Genomic DNA, 14,044 nt, shown 5'->3' on the forward strand with positions numbered 1-14,044 from the left:
ATAGGGCCCTTAGTTACGTCTTGGTGAATGATGAATTATTCAAGAAGACAGTCGAAGGAGTGTTATTAAAATTCCTGGGGGAAAGTGAAGCATACGTGGCTGTATCAAGCATACATAGCGGGGCGTGCGGGGAACATCAAGCAGGTTTGAAGATGAAATGGCTCTTGATGCGTTCAGGACTTTATTGGCCTTCAATGTTGAAAGATTGCATTGAATTTGCCAAAGGTTGTCAGGAATGCCAATTGCATGGGGGCATACAGCATATGCCTGCAAGCGAGTTACACACAATTGTGAAACCCTGGCCTTTTCGAGGATGGGCGTTGGACGTTATAGGAGAAATAAAGCCAGCCTCGTCGAAACAACAAAAGTATGTGTTAGTCGGGATCGACTATTTCACAAAATGGGTCGAAGCCATAGCATTACCAAACGTAAACAAGAAGTGGTGATAGACTTTGTCCAGAGTTACATCATCTGCATCCCAGAAACTATTACAACCGACCAGGGGTCAGTCTTCACTGGTCGAAAAATGCAGGAGTTTACAAAAGAAATGGGAATCAAGTTGCTGACATCTACTCCCTATTACGCACAAGCGAATGGCCAAGTCGAAGCTGCTAATAAGGTGATCATCAGCCTAATAAAGAAACACATAGGCAAGAAGCCAAGGAACTGGCACAAGACATTACACCAAGCCTTGTGGGCATGTCGAACGTCGCCAAAGGAAGCGACTGGAACAACCCCATTTCGACTGACTTATGGGCATGACGCAGTACTGCCGGTAGAAATTCAGGTCCAGGCGGTCAGGACCCAAAGGCAATATGAAATTCCTTCTGAAGATTACTGGAGCATCATGACAGACGAATTAGTTGACGTAGACGAAGAAAAAATGCTAGCATTAGACTCTCTACACAGACAAAAAGAGAAAGTCGCCCGAGCCTACAACAAAAGGGTGAAAGGGAAAGTGTTTGATGTCGACGATTTGGTTTGGAGGGTGATCTTGCCTATGGACAAAAATGATAAAACGTTGGGCAAGTGGTCCCCAAATTGGGAAGGACCGTTTAAGGTTCTGCAGGTTTTTTCTAATAATGCCTACTGTAACACCCTTCTAAAATACCCCAAAAGTTTAATTAAAATAACAACATATATCAATCAGAGTAAATATGCAATTAAGGGTGTCACACAATTACTTCACACCATTCACCATGATAACTGTCATGCTCTTTTATTAATTCAAAACATAAAGCATTTGCACAATACGCAGCGGATAGAGATTAAATCAATCATGCAAAACATGTAGCATATTACATGTAAACTGGTTCACAACCAACAATAAAACATTTAAAACATCCCATCCCGATGTTACATCTACCAGAGCATGACCCACTAAGGAACTACACTAGACTCCAAGCACTAGCTCCTACTCAATCACTGCTCGTTACCTGAAAAATAGTTGTAAGGGTGAGTTCCTCAATCGATATAATAAGCATTATAAAATATCATGCAATGTTAAGTAATTTAACACATTTCATCACCCTAATCATAACACACATTCAGTAACGGCACATCAACTCAAACATCATACTCAACACCAACATAAAGCACACGTATAATCTCAATTCATACTCAACACCAACACAAAACACACGTATAATATTGGAATACATCCATTCATATTATACGCCATACATACATTATGCAATGAGACTCCATGCATGCGGTACCGACTATTCGTGAACATATAGTTCAACTTCACCGACCAAATCCAGGTACGGCTACCAAGCTCACTAGTCCCACTCATTTGAGACCTAGTGACTCACATCACTAATTCCTCACCATGGGAATTAGCTACCACCCCAAGGGCCATGCTATGCACGCTAATCACCTAGCATGCAAACATCAACAACAGTCCAAAATGACTAACATCACTAATTCCTCACCATGGGAATTAGCTACCACCATAAAGGCCACATTATGCTATGCCAAATCACCTAGCATGCAACATCAACAACAATCCACAATAGACATATGCTCACACTCTAAGCCATAAAACAGTCCATCCACAATTACATACATAATATATACATTCACAACATTATGCATATTTTCACACATCATCAGCATATTTATCACATAATCATATCATGTCATGCCAAATAATTCAGTCACAGTATTAGCACACTCTACTAATACATATCCTACTCAAAACAACGGGAAATAATCCCTACTATATCACACACCGATATAGGCCAATCACCAATTATGTTCACAACATTAAAATATCAATTTTTCCAATTTCCAACAGTGTTAACCGGTTAACGCCCTGGGTTAACCGGTTAACGCAACACAGAACACGCTTTCTGGCAAAACTCAACAGTGTTAACCGGTTAACGCCCTGGGTTAACCGGTTAACGCAAACAGAACAACAATTTTCACAAATCACAACAGTGTTAACCGGTTAACGCCCTGGGTTAACCGGTTAACGCAAGCAAAACAACAATACTTCACAATTCCTAACAGTGTTAACCGGTTAACACCCTGGGTTAACCGGTTAACGCAAGACAGAAAGCTGTTCCTGCGCTAACACGAAGCAGAATGCAGAATTCTCCGCATTTTCCGCCGTTGGAGGACTTCCGGACCTCCGATTTCAATTCCGTAAAAAGCTACACTTTCGGGAAATCAAGACTCATCCAATTACAGAGTCAATTACAGCTTTAACACAACTTATCCAACACAATTTTCAGCATTCAACATCCCAATTAGGGTCAAATCAACGGTTCATCACTACCCATTACATGTTAACCCATAATACCCATTAAACGACGATAAACCCCCCTTACCTGAGTTAATCCGGCGAATCTTTAAGCTTCAAGCTTTTCTCTTCTCCAACCTTCTTCCTCTTGCTCTGTCTCTTTGCCCTTTTCCTCTTTTCAGCCGCTTCTCTGCTTTTCACGTGAAACCCTTTCTTTACCAAATGGGACTCTTTTTCTTATTTCCAACTTATATATATTTTCCAATAATTATTATTCCAATAATAATAATAATAATAATAATCCAATAATTCCAATTATTTAATTAAATTAATAAATATAATATTAACTTAAATTAAATAATTATCTTATTTTTATCGGGGTGTTACAACTCTCCCCCACTAAAAGAGTTTTCGTCCTCGAAAACATACCTCAAGCGAATAACTCCGGATAAGACTCCTTCATCTGACTCTCAAGTTCCCAAGTCACATTGCCACCTGCTGGTCCTCCCCAAGCTACCTTTACCAAAGCAATCTCTTTACCCCGCAACTGCTTCAACTCTCGATCCTCGATCCTCATAGGTGATGTTTCAACAGTCAGGTTATCTCTCACCTGTACATCATCTATTTGGACTACATGCGACGGATCAGGAATGTACCTCCTCAACTGAGACACATGAAAAACCTCATGCAAATTCGCAAGTGACGGCGGTAAAGCGATACGATAGGCTACCTCCCCTATCCTCTCCAAAATCTGATAAGGACCAATAAATCGAGGTGTCAACTTCTTCGACTTCAAAGCTCGACCAACTCCAGTTATCGGAGTAACACGGAGAAACACATGATCCCCCTCTTGAAACTCAAGTGACTTCCTTCTCTTGTCGTGATAACTCTTCTGACGACTCTGAGCAATTCTCATCTTCTCCTGAATCATCTTAATCTTTTCCGTAGTCTGTTGAACAATCTCCGGTCCAACCACCGCACTCTCACCGGACTCATACCAACATAAAGGCGTCCGACATCTCCTACCATACAAAGCTTCAAACGGTGCCATACCAATGCTCGAATGAAAACTATTGTTGTAGGTAAACTCAATCAAAGGTAAGTAACAATCCCAAGCACCTCCCTTTTCCAAAACACAAGCCCTCAAAAGATCCTCTAGTGACTGAATCGTCCTCTCAGTCTGACCATCAGTCTGCGGATGATATGCAGAACTCAATCTCAGCTTAGTTCCCAAAGCCCTCTGCAAACCTTCCCAGAACTTCGATGTAAATCTAGGATCTCTGTCCGAAACAATACTCGACGGAATACCATGCAAACTTACAATCTTCTCAATATACAACTCGGCTAATCTCTCTAACGGATAATCCATTCTGATCGGAATGAAATGAGCCGATTTTGTCAATCTGTCGACAATCACCCAAATAGCTTCAAAATTCTTAATTGTCCTCGGTAAACCAGAAACAAAATCCATACTGATATTATCCCACTTCCACTCTGGAATAGCCAACGGTTGCATTAGCCTAGACGGCTCCTGATGCTCAATCTTTGACTTCTGACAAGTCAAACAAGAATAAACAAAACTCGCAATTTCTCTTTTCATTCCCGGCCACCAAAATAACTTTTTCAAATCATGATACATCTTCGTAGCTCCAGGATGAATACTCAGGCCACTACGATGTCCTTCCTCAAGAATACTCTTCTTAAGTTCGATAACATCCGGAATACACACCCGATTACCAAATTTCAAAACACCATTCTCATCAACTCTGAATTCACCACCTTGACCTTGATTTACTAAAGTCAACTTATCAACCAAAAGCACATCGGATTTCTGACCCTCTCTAATCTCATCCAGAATACCACTCGTTAACTTCAACATTCCCAATTTAACACTATTGTGAGTACTCTCACACACCAAACTCAAGTCTCTAAACTGCTCAATTAAATCCAATTCCTTAACCATTAACATAGACATATGCAATGATTTCCGACTCAATGCATCAGCCACTACGTTTGCTTTACCCGGATGGTAATTCAAACCAAAGTCATAATCCTTCAGAAACTCTAACCATCTCCTCTGTCTCATATTCAGCTCTTTCTGATCAAACAAATACTTTAAACTTTTATGGTCACTGAAAACCTCAAATCTTGACCCATACAAGTAATGCCTCCACAACTTCAGAACAAAAACCACAGCTGCCAACTCTAAATCGTGTGTCGGATAGTTCTTCTCATGAACCTTCAGTTGTCTCGAAGCATAAGCTACAACCTGCTTATTCTGCATCAAAACACCACCCAAACCCAACAATGAAGCATCACAGTAAACCTCAAATGGTTCCGATGGACTCGGTAATATCAGAATAGGAGCAGTAGTTAACCTTATCTTTAACTCTTGAAAACCTTCTTCACATTTTGAGTCCCAAACAAACGCTTGCCCCTTTCTAGTCAACATCGTCAACGGTAACGCCAACTTAGAAAATCCCTCAATGAATTTCCTATAATAGCCTGCAAGTCCAAGAAAACTCCTTATCTCAGAAACTGACTTCGGAGCTTCCCACCTAGATACCGCTTCTATCTTAGAAGGATCAACAACAATACCACCTCTTGAAATCACATGACCAAGAAAACTAACCTCTTCTAACCAAAATTCACACTTGGACAGTTTAGCAAATAACTTCTTTTCTCGTAGAACTCCTAAAACCACTCTCAAATGTTCAGCATGCTCTTCTTCAGATTTCGAATACACCAAAATATCGTCAATAAACACCACAACAAACTTGTCTAGGTACGGATGGAAAATCCTATTCATATACTCCATGAATACTCCAGGCGCATTAGTCACACCAAAAGGCATTACAGAATACTCATAATGTCCATACCTTGTTCTGAAAGCAGTCTTCTAAATATCCTCAGTTTTCACACGTATCTGATGATACCCTGATCTCAAATCTATTTTGCTGAACACACTCGCACCAACCAACTGATCCATCAAATCATCAATCCTCGGCAAAGGATACCGATTCTTGATCGTCACTTTATTCAGTTGCCTGTAGTCCACACACAACCTCATAGTACCTTCTTTCTTCTTAACCAATAACACTGGTGCACCCCACGGTGACACACTCGGACAAATAAATTTCTTATCCAACAGATCTTCCAGCTGACTCTTCAATTCAGCTAACTCAACAGCAGACATACGGTACGGAGCCATCGATATCGGCCTAGTACCAGGTACCAAATCAATCGAGAACTCAACTTCACGCTCTGGCGGTAATTCATTCACTTCTTCAGGAAACACATCAGGAAAATCACACACCACGGCCAGATCGCAAATCACCAGTCTATCTTTAGCTTCCAAAGTCGCTAACAGCATAAACAACTCTGCCCCATCTGCTACTGCCTCATTCACCTGCCTTGCTGATAGAAACAAACTCTTTCCTTCCTCAATCTCAGGAAAGATCACAGTCTTATCAAAACAGTTGATATAAACTCGGTTAAACACCAACCAGTTCATACCCAGGATAACATCAATCTGCACTAGTGGAAGACACACGAGGTCCATCCCAAAGTCTCTACCAAAAATACTCAAAGGACACTTTAAACAAACTGACGTAGTAGTCACTGAACCCTTCGCAGGAGTATCAATCACCATACTACCATGCATCTCAGATATCTCTAATTTAAGTTTCACAGCACAATCCAAAGATATAAAGGAATGAGTCGCACCTGTGTCAATAATAGCTACAAGAGGAAAGCCATTAATATAACACGTACCTCGGATCAAACGATCATCTGCAGAAGTCTCAGAACCCGATAAAGCGAAGACCTTGCCTCCCGACTGGTTCTCTTTCTTCGGCTTAGGACACTGTGGACTTATATGACCCACCTCTCCACAGTTGAAACAAGTCACAGTCTTCAACCGGCACTCTGCAGCCAAGTGACCACCTTGTCCACACTTGAAACACTTCTTCTCAGCACTGGTACACTCATGGAAACGATGTCCAGCCTGACCACATCTATAACACTTAGCAGGGGCACTGGAGTCTCCCCCACTAGGTCTCCTCATCCCACTCTGTCTCTGGAAACCTTTGCCAGCTGCATACGGTTTCCCACGATCATTCTGATTCTTGCCTTTCCTATCAACCCTCTGCTGATAGCTCTCCGCTCTGGCCTTGGTATCCTGTTCAAAAATCCTGCAGCAGTCAACCAAGTCAGAGAACACTCTAATCCGTTGATACCCAATAGCCTGCTTGATCTCGGGACGCAACCCGTTCTCAAACTTCACACATTTTGAAAATTCTCCAGTAGCCTCATCATAGGGAGTGTAATACTTCGACAGCTCTGTGAACTTAGCAGCGTACTCAGCAACAGACCGATTGCCCTGCTTCAATTCTAAGAACTCTATCTCTTTCTTTCCTCTGACATCCTCCGGAAAGTACTTCCTCAGGAATCTCTCTCTGAACACCGCCCAAGTGATCTCAGCACTCCCAGCAGCTCCCAACTCAGTGCGGGTAGCAACCCACCAATCATCTGCTTCCTCTGACAGCATATGCGTACCGAACCTGACCTTCTGGTTATCGGCACACTCAGTCACTCGGAAGATCCTCTCGATCTCCTTCAACCACTTCTGAGCACCATCTGGATCGTATGCTCCCTTGAACATTGGAGGATTGTTCTTCTGGAACTCACTCAGTTGACGAGCAGCTCCCATTCCCACAACATTCGGATTCCCTCCAAGTACTCCAGCTAGCATACCCAGAGCCTCAGCAATCGCAGCATCATCTCTACCTCTTCCAGCCATCTCTATTCTGAAAACCCAACAAGCTAAAACAATAAGTACTGATAGGGTTACACAACACCTATCACGTACAGGGAAACAGAATAATTACGACTCGACTCGACCGACTATGCTCTGATACCACTAATGTAACACCCTTCTAAAATACCCCAAAAGTTTAATTAAAATAACAACATATATCAATCAGAGTAAATATGCAATTAAGGGTGTCACACAATTACTTCACACCATTCACCATGATAACTGTCATGCTCTTTTATTAATTCAAAACATAAAGCATTTGCACAATACGCAGCGGATAGAGATTAAATCAATCATGCAAAACATGTAGCATATTACATGTAAACTGGTTCACAACCAACAATAAAACATTTAAAACATCCCATCCCGATGTTACATCTACCAGAGCATGACCCACTAAGGAACTACACTAGACTCCAAGCACTAGCTCCTACTCAATCACTGCTCGTTACCTGAAAAATAGTTGTAAGGGTGAGTTCCTCAATCGATATAATAAGCATTATAAAATATCATGCAATGTTAAGTAATTTAACACATTTCATCACCCTAATCATAACACACATTCAGTAACGGCACATCAACTCAAACATCATACTCAACACCAACATAAAGCACACGTATAATCTCAATTCATACTCAACACCAACACAAAACACACGTATAATATTGGAATACATCCATTCATATTGTACGCCATACATACATTATGCAATGAGACTCCATGCATGCGGTACCGACTATTCGTGAACATATAGTTCAACTTCACCGACCAAATCCAGGTACGGCTACCAAGCTCACTAGTCCCACTCATTTGAGACCTAGTGACTCACATCACTAATTCCTCACCATGGGAATTAGCTACCACCCCAAGGGCCATGCTATGCACGCTAATCACCTAGCATGCAAACATCAACAACAGTCCAAAATGACTAACATCACTAATTCCTCACCATGGGAATTAGCTACCACCATAAAGGCCACATTATGCTATGCCAAATCACCTAGCATGCAACATCAACAACAATCCACAATGGACATATGCTCACACTCTAAGCCATAAAACAGTCCATCCACAATTACATACATAATATATACATTCACAACATTATGCATATTTTCACACATCATCAGCATATTTATCACATAATCATATCATGTCATGCCAAATAATTCAGTCACAGTATTAGCACACTCTACTAATACATATCCTACTCAAAACAACGGGAAATAATCCCTACTATATCACACACCGATATAGGCCAATCACCAATTATGTTCACAACATTAAAATATCAATTTTTCCAATTTCCAACAGTGTTAACCGGTTAACGCCCTGGGTTAACCGGTTAACGCAACACAGAACACGCTTTCTGGCAAAACTCAACAGTGTTAACCGGTTAACGCCCTGGGTTAACCGGTTAACGCAAACAGAACAACAATTTTCACAAATCACAACAGTGTTAACCGGTTAACGCCCTGGGTTAACCGGTTAACGCAAGCAAAACAACAATACTTCACAATTCCTAACAGTGTTAACCGGTTAACACCCTGGGTTAACCGGTTAACGCAAGACAGAAAGCTGTTCCTGCGCTAACACGAAGCAAAATGCAGAATTCTCCGCATTTTCCGCCGTTGGAGGACTTCCGGACCTCCGATTTCAATTCCGTAAAAAGCTACACTTTCGGGAAATCAAGACTCATCCAATTACAGAGTCAATTACAGCTTTAACACAACTTATCCAACACAATTTTTCAGCATTCAACATCCCAATTAGGGTCAAATCAACGGTTCATCACTACCCATTACATGTTAACCCATAATACCCATTAAACGACGATAAACCCCCCTTACCTGAGTTAATCCGGCGAATCTTTAAGCTTCAAGCTTTTCTCTTCTCCAACCTTCTTCCTCTTGCTCTGTCTCTTTGCCCTTTTCCTCTTTTCAGCCGCTTCTCTGCTTTTCACGTGAAACCCTTTCTTTACCAAATGGGACTCTTTTTCTTATTTCCAACTTATATATATTTTCCAATAATTATTATTCCAATAATAATAATAATAATAATCCAATAATTCCAATTATTTAATTAAATTAATAAATATAATATTAACTTAAATTAAATAATTATCTTATTTTTATCGGGGTGTTACAACTCTCCCCCACTAAAAGAGTTTTCGTCCTCGAAAACATACCTCAAGCGAATAACTCCGGATAAGACTCCTTCATCTGACTCTCAAGTTCCCAAGTCACATTGCCACCTGCTGGTCCTCCCCAAGCTACCTTTACCAAAGCAATCTCTTTACCCCGCAACTGCTTCAACTCTCGATCCTCGATCCTCATAGGTGATGTTTCAACAGTCAGGTTATCTCTCACCTGTACATCATCTATTTGGACTACATGCGACGGATCAGGAATGTACCTCCTCAACTGAGACACATGAAAAACCTCATGCAAATTCGCAAGTGACGGCGGTAAAGCGATACGATAGGCTACCTCCCCTATCCTCTCCAAAATCTGATAAGGACCAATAAATCGAGGTGTCAACTTCTTCGACTTCAAAGCTCGACCAACTCCAGTTATCGGAGTAACACGGAGAAACACATGATCCCCCTCTTGAAACTCAAGTGACTTCCTTCTCTTGTCGTGATAACTCTTCTGACGACTCTGAGCAATTCTCATCTTCTCCTGAATCATCTTAATCTTTTCCGTAGTCTGTTGAACAATCTCCGGTCCAACCACCGCACTCTCACCGGACTCATACCAACATAAAGGCGTCCGACATCTCCTACCATACAAAGCTTCAAACGGTGCCATACCAATGCTCGAATGAAAACTATTGTTGTAGGTAAACTCAATCAAAGGTAAGTAACAATCCCAAGCACCTCCCTTTTCCAAAACACAAGCCCTCAAAAGATCCTCTAGTGACTGAATCGTCCTCTCAGTCTGACCATCAGTCTGCGGATGATATGCAGAACTCAATCTCAGCTTAGTTCCCAAAGCCCTCTGCAAACCTTCCCAGAACTTCGATGTAAATCTAGGATCTCTGTCTGAAACAATACTCGACGGAATACCATGCAAACTTACAATCTTCTCAATATACAACTCGGCTAATCTCTCTAACGGATAATCCATTCTGATCGGAATGAAATGAGCCGATTTTGTCAATCTGTCGACAATCACCCAAATAGCTTCAAAATTCTTAATTGTCCTCGGTAAACCAGAAACAAAATCCATACTGATATTATCCCACTTCCACTCTGGAATAGCCAACGGTTGCATTAGCCCAGACGGCTCCTGATGCTCAATCTTTGACTTCTGACAAGTCAAACAAGAATAAACAAAACTCGCAATTTCTCTTTTCATTCCCGGCCACCAAAATAACTTTTTCAAATCATGATACATCTTCGTAGCTCCAGGATGAATACTCAGGCCACTACGATGTCCTTCCTCAAGAATACTCTTCTTAAGTTCGGTAACATCCGGAATACACACCCGATTACCAAATTTCAAAACACCATTCTCATCAACTCTGAATTCACCACCTTGACCTTGATTTACTAAAGTCAACTTATCAACCAAAAGCACATCGGATTTCTGACCCTCTCTAATCTCATCCAGAATACCACTCGTTAACTTCAACATTCCCAATTTAACACTATTGTGAGTACTCTCACACACCAAACTCAAGTCTCTAAACTGCTCAATTAAATCCAATTCCTTAACCATTAACATAGACATATGCAATGATTTCCGACTCAATGCATCAGCCACTACGTTTGCTTTACCCGGATGGTAATTCAAACCAAAGTCATAATCCTTCAGAAACTCTAACCATCTCCTCTGCCTCATGTCGCATCGCGCGAAAAACCGGCGGGAAAAGAAAGAACAACAGAGCCGCCACCGTGCGTTATTTATCCCAAAAGAGGGAAAGGAAATGCTCAGAGTAAACCTGGAAAGAACATGGTCACGCGACCAAAGAGAATGGGTTCGGGAGTCGGTTATGCGAAGGGAAGGTATTAGCACCCCTACGCATCCGTAGTACTCTACGGGATCCACGCACACTTAGAAAGGAAATTTGGTTGCTAAACACTGCTTAAACTCACACACACACTGGCTGAAAGAGACAAAAGAGACTGACTGAAACTGACTCGGCAGGATACCGCATCCTGGGCCTACTTAGTCTATCGGGCATAGACATCAGAGTCGAAGTAGTTCGGACTGGGGAGACAACACATGCTCGCTAGGATATCGCATCCTATGCATACGTATCTTCTCGGACGAGAGAAGAATCAGAGCATTCGTAGCTCGGCTGACACGCACACAAACCAAACACTGGCAAAGGCAAACGTGGAGCCTGAATGCCAATCACTGGACTTACATCAGCATCCGAACCTAAACACACACAAGAAGGCAAACATGGAGCCTGACTGCCAATCGCTGGACTTATGTCAGCATCCGAACCAAAACAACACTACAGATAGATAGGGAGTCGGGGACTCAGCCTATAACTGTCAAACACACACAAACAGACAGACAGCAAATGCTAAGGAGTCACGGACTCGAGCCTAGCAAAGGTCGGACAACACACACAAAAGAAAGAAAAGGCGCCCGGAGAGATCAGCTCAATCTCCTGCCTACATACTTCATCTGGTGTGAAGATCAGGGCGATGTAGTTCCCCTACGCAGGGATAAAGGACCTAGCCTAACCAGATAACAGAGGGAGACACAACACTAGGGAGACTACGACTCGAGCCTAGATGTTGTCATGCAAAGTCAACCCTAAGTTAAGGTTTCTAGCTAAATGGCACAAGGGCCAACCTATCCTAAGCATGGCTCACACAGGAAGCAAGCCACACACACTTAACTTGCACAGGAAGCAAGCCAAGCAAAACCTAACATGCACAGGAAGCAAGTCTAAACTAATCCTAACTTGCACAGGAAGCAAGTCAAACAATCCTAACTTGCACAGGAAGCAAGTCAAACAATCCTACAAGCACAGATAGCACACACTATACACAAGCAAGTGGCTCAAACAAGGGTTAGGTTTTAGTCGAGGGGTCATATCAACCTCAACAAACAAACCTCTGGAACTGGGTGAATGTGCTCTTAACCTTGCCATTGAGGGGCTAAGGTGAAGCAGATGAAAGGTGAGTGAAGGTAAGACTTCACAGCTCTTATCCCTGGCCTGGGAGAGCTCAAGACAAGAATGTGTGGGTTCAGAAAGTGGGAACCCTTCTACACATTTAAAACTGACTCAACTGTACAATTGTACAAGATCTTGGGTTTGTATCTGCAATGCATCAACACAGTGGTGTGAGCAAAGCAGATGACACACTGAATAGTGGGGGATAGATTGCATATCCCTACCTTCCACCAATTGCCTCTTCACTTAGGAGGACTTTGACTCTATGCAAGGACAAAAGTAAACAATCACAAACATTGCCTCTTAAGGAGGACTTCAGACAATTGCCTGGCCAAGTAACAGGCCAGGTCTTCCAGACTACATGAAGTAAAAGAGACATACCTCAATGCAACTTGCTTATACAAGCAAAGCAAAGCAAAAAGTTCACAAGGAACTAAGCAACTAAAGTACCTGAAACAGTCAAGCAGATGTTAGTATGCAACTTCAAACAAAACAAACAGAAACAGACACCAACAGTCAATTAGAAGTAGATGAATGTGCAAGGCACAAAGCTCAAGGCATGTGAGCCAAGCCACCTACAAAACAAACAAGTTAGACAATGATATTTGAGTAAACTCAATCAAAAAGAATTGGTCTCATTGGCCATTTGGTGTTTAACCTGAAAACATAAGCTCAAAAGTGAGTACCAGGACCACTAGGGCAAGCCTAGGGTCAAAAGAGAATAAGAAAGTTAAAACAGCAAAGGGCAAGTATCCAAAATCATTTTCAAACAATCAAGAAACAAAACCAATTGGGTTCACACTCATATCAATCACTATCATCATTTCATGAACCAATTAGGTCGAAACATGGCATTTAGAAGCTCACAGAAGTCAACAGCAAGACTTAACTCAAAAGAAATCTTAAACATTCCCAAAAATCATCAAATAAATCATGATAAACCAAAACCCATAGCATGGTAAGCATGTCAAATTTCATCTCATTTGGACAAGTGGAAGGCAGTCAATGAAAATCAGAAAGTCAAAGCAATTTTGAACATGCTCAAGGAAGTCAACCAAACATGCATCAACTTAGAAAAATCATAAGTCAGAGATGGTGTATGATAAATGAATGGGATCAAAACCATGGCAAAGATGAGGGTGTCTAGTTATCTCATGTAAAATTTCATGTCCATCTAATGAAGTATGAGAATTTCACAAATGAAGTGGGAACATGTGTCACACAAAGTCAACAATTGACTAGGCAGGGGATAAAATCTCAAACAATTAGGAAAATAGTTCAAATAAATCCAAGAAAATTCACAAGTCAACTAGACATACAAGAGTAGGCTCATGCAAAA

The sequence above is a fragment of the Lathyrus oleraceus genome, chromosome 3, assembly GCF_024323335.1.
Source record: "Lathyrus oleraceus cultivar Zhongwan6 chromosome 3, CAAS_Psat_ZW6_1.0, whole genome shotgun sequence".
NCBI classification, from domain to species: domain Eukaryota; kingdom Viridiplantae; phylum Streptophyta; class Magnoliopsida; order Fabales; family Fabaceae; genus Lathyrus; species Lathyrus oleraceus.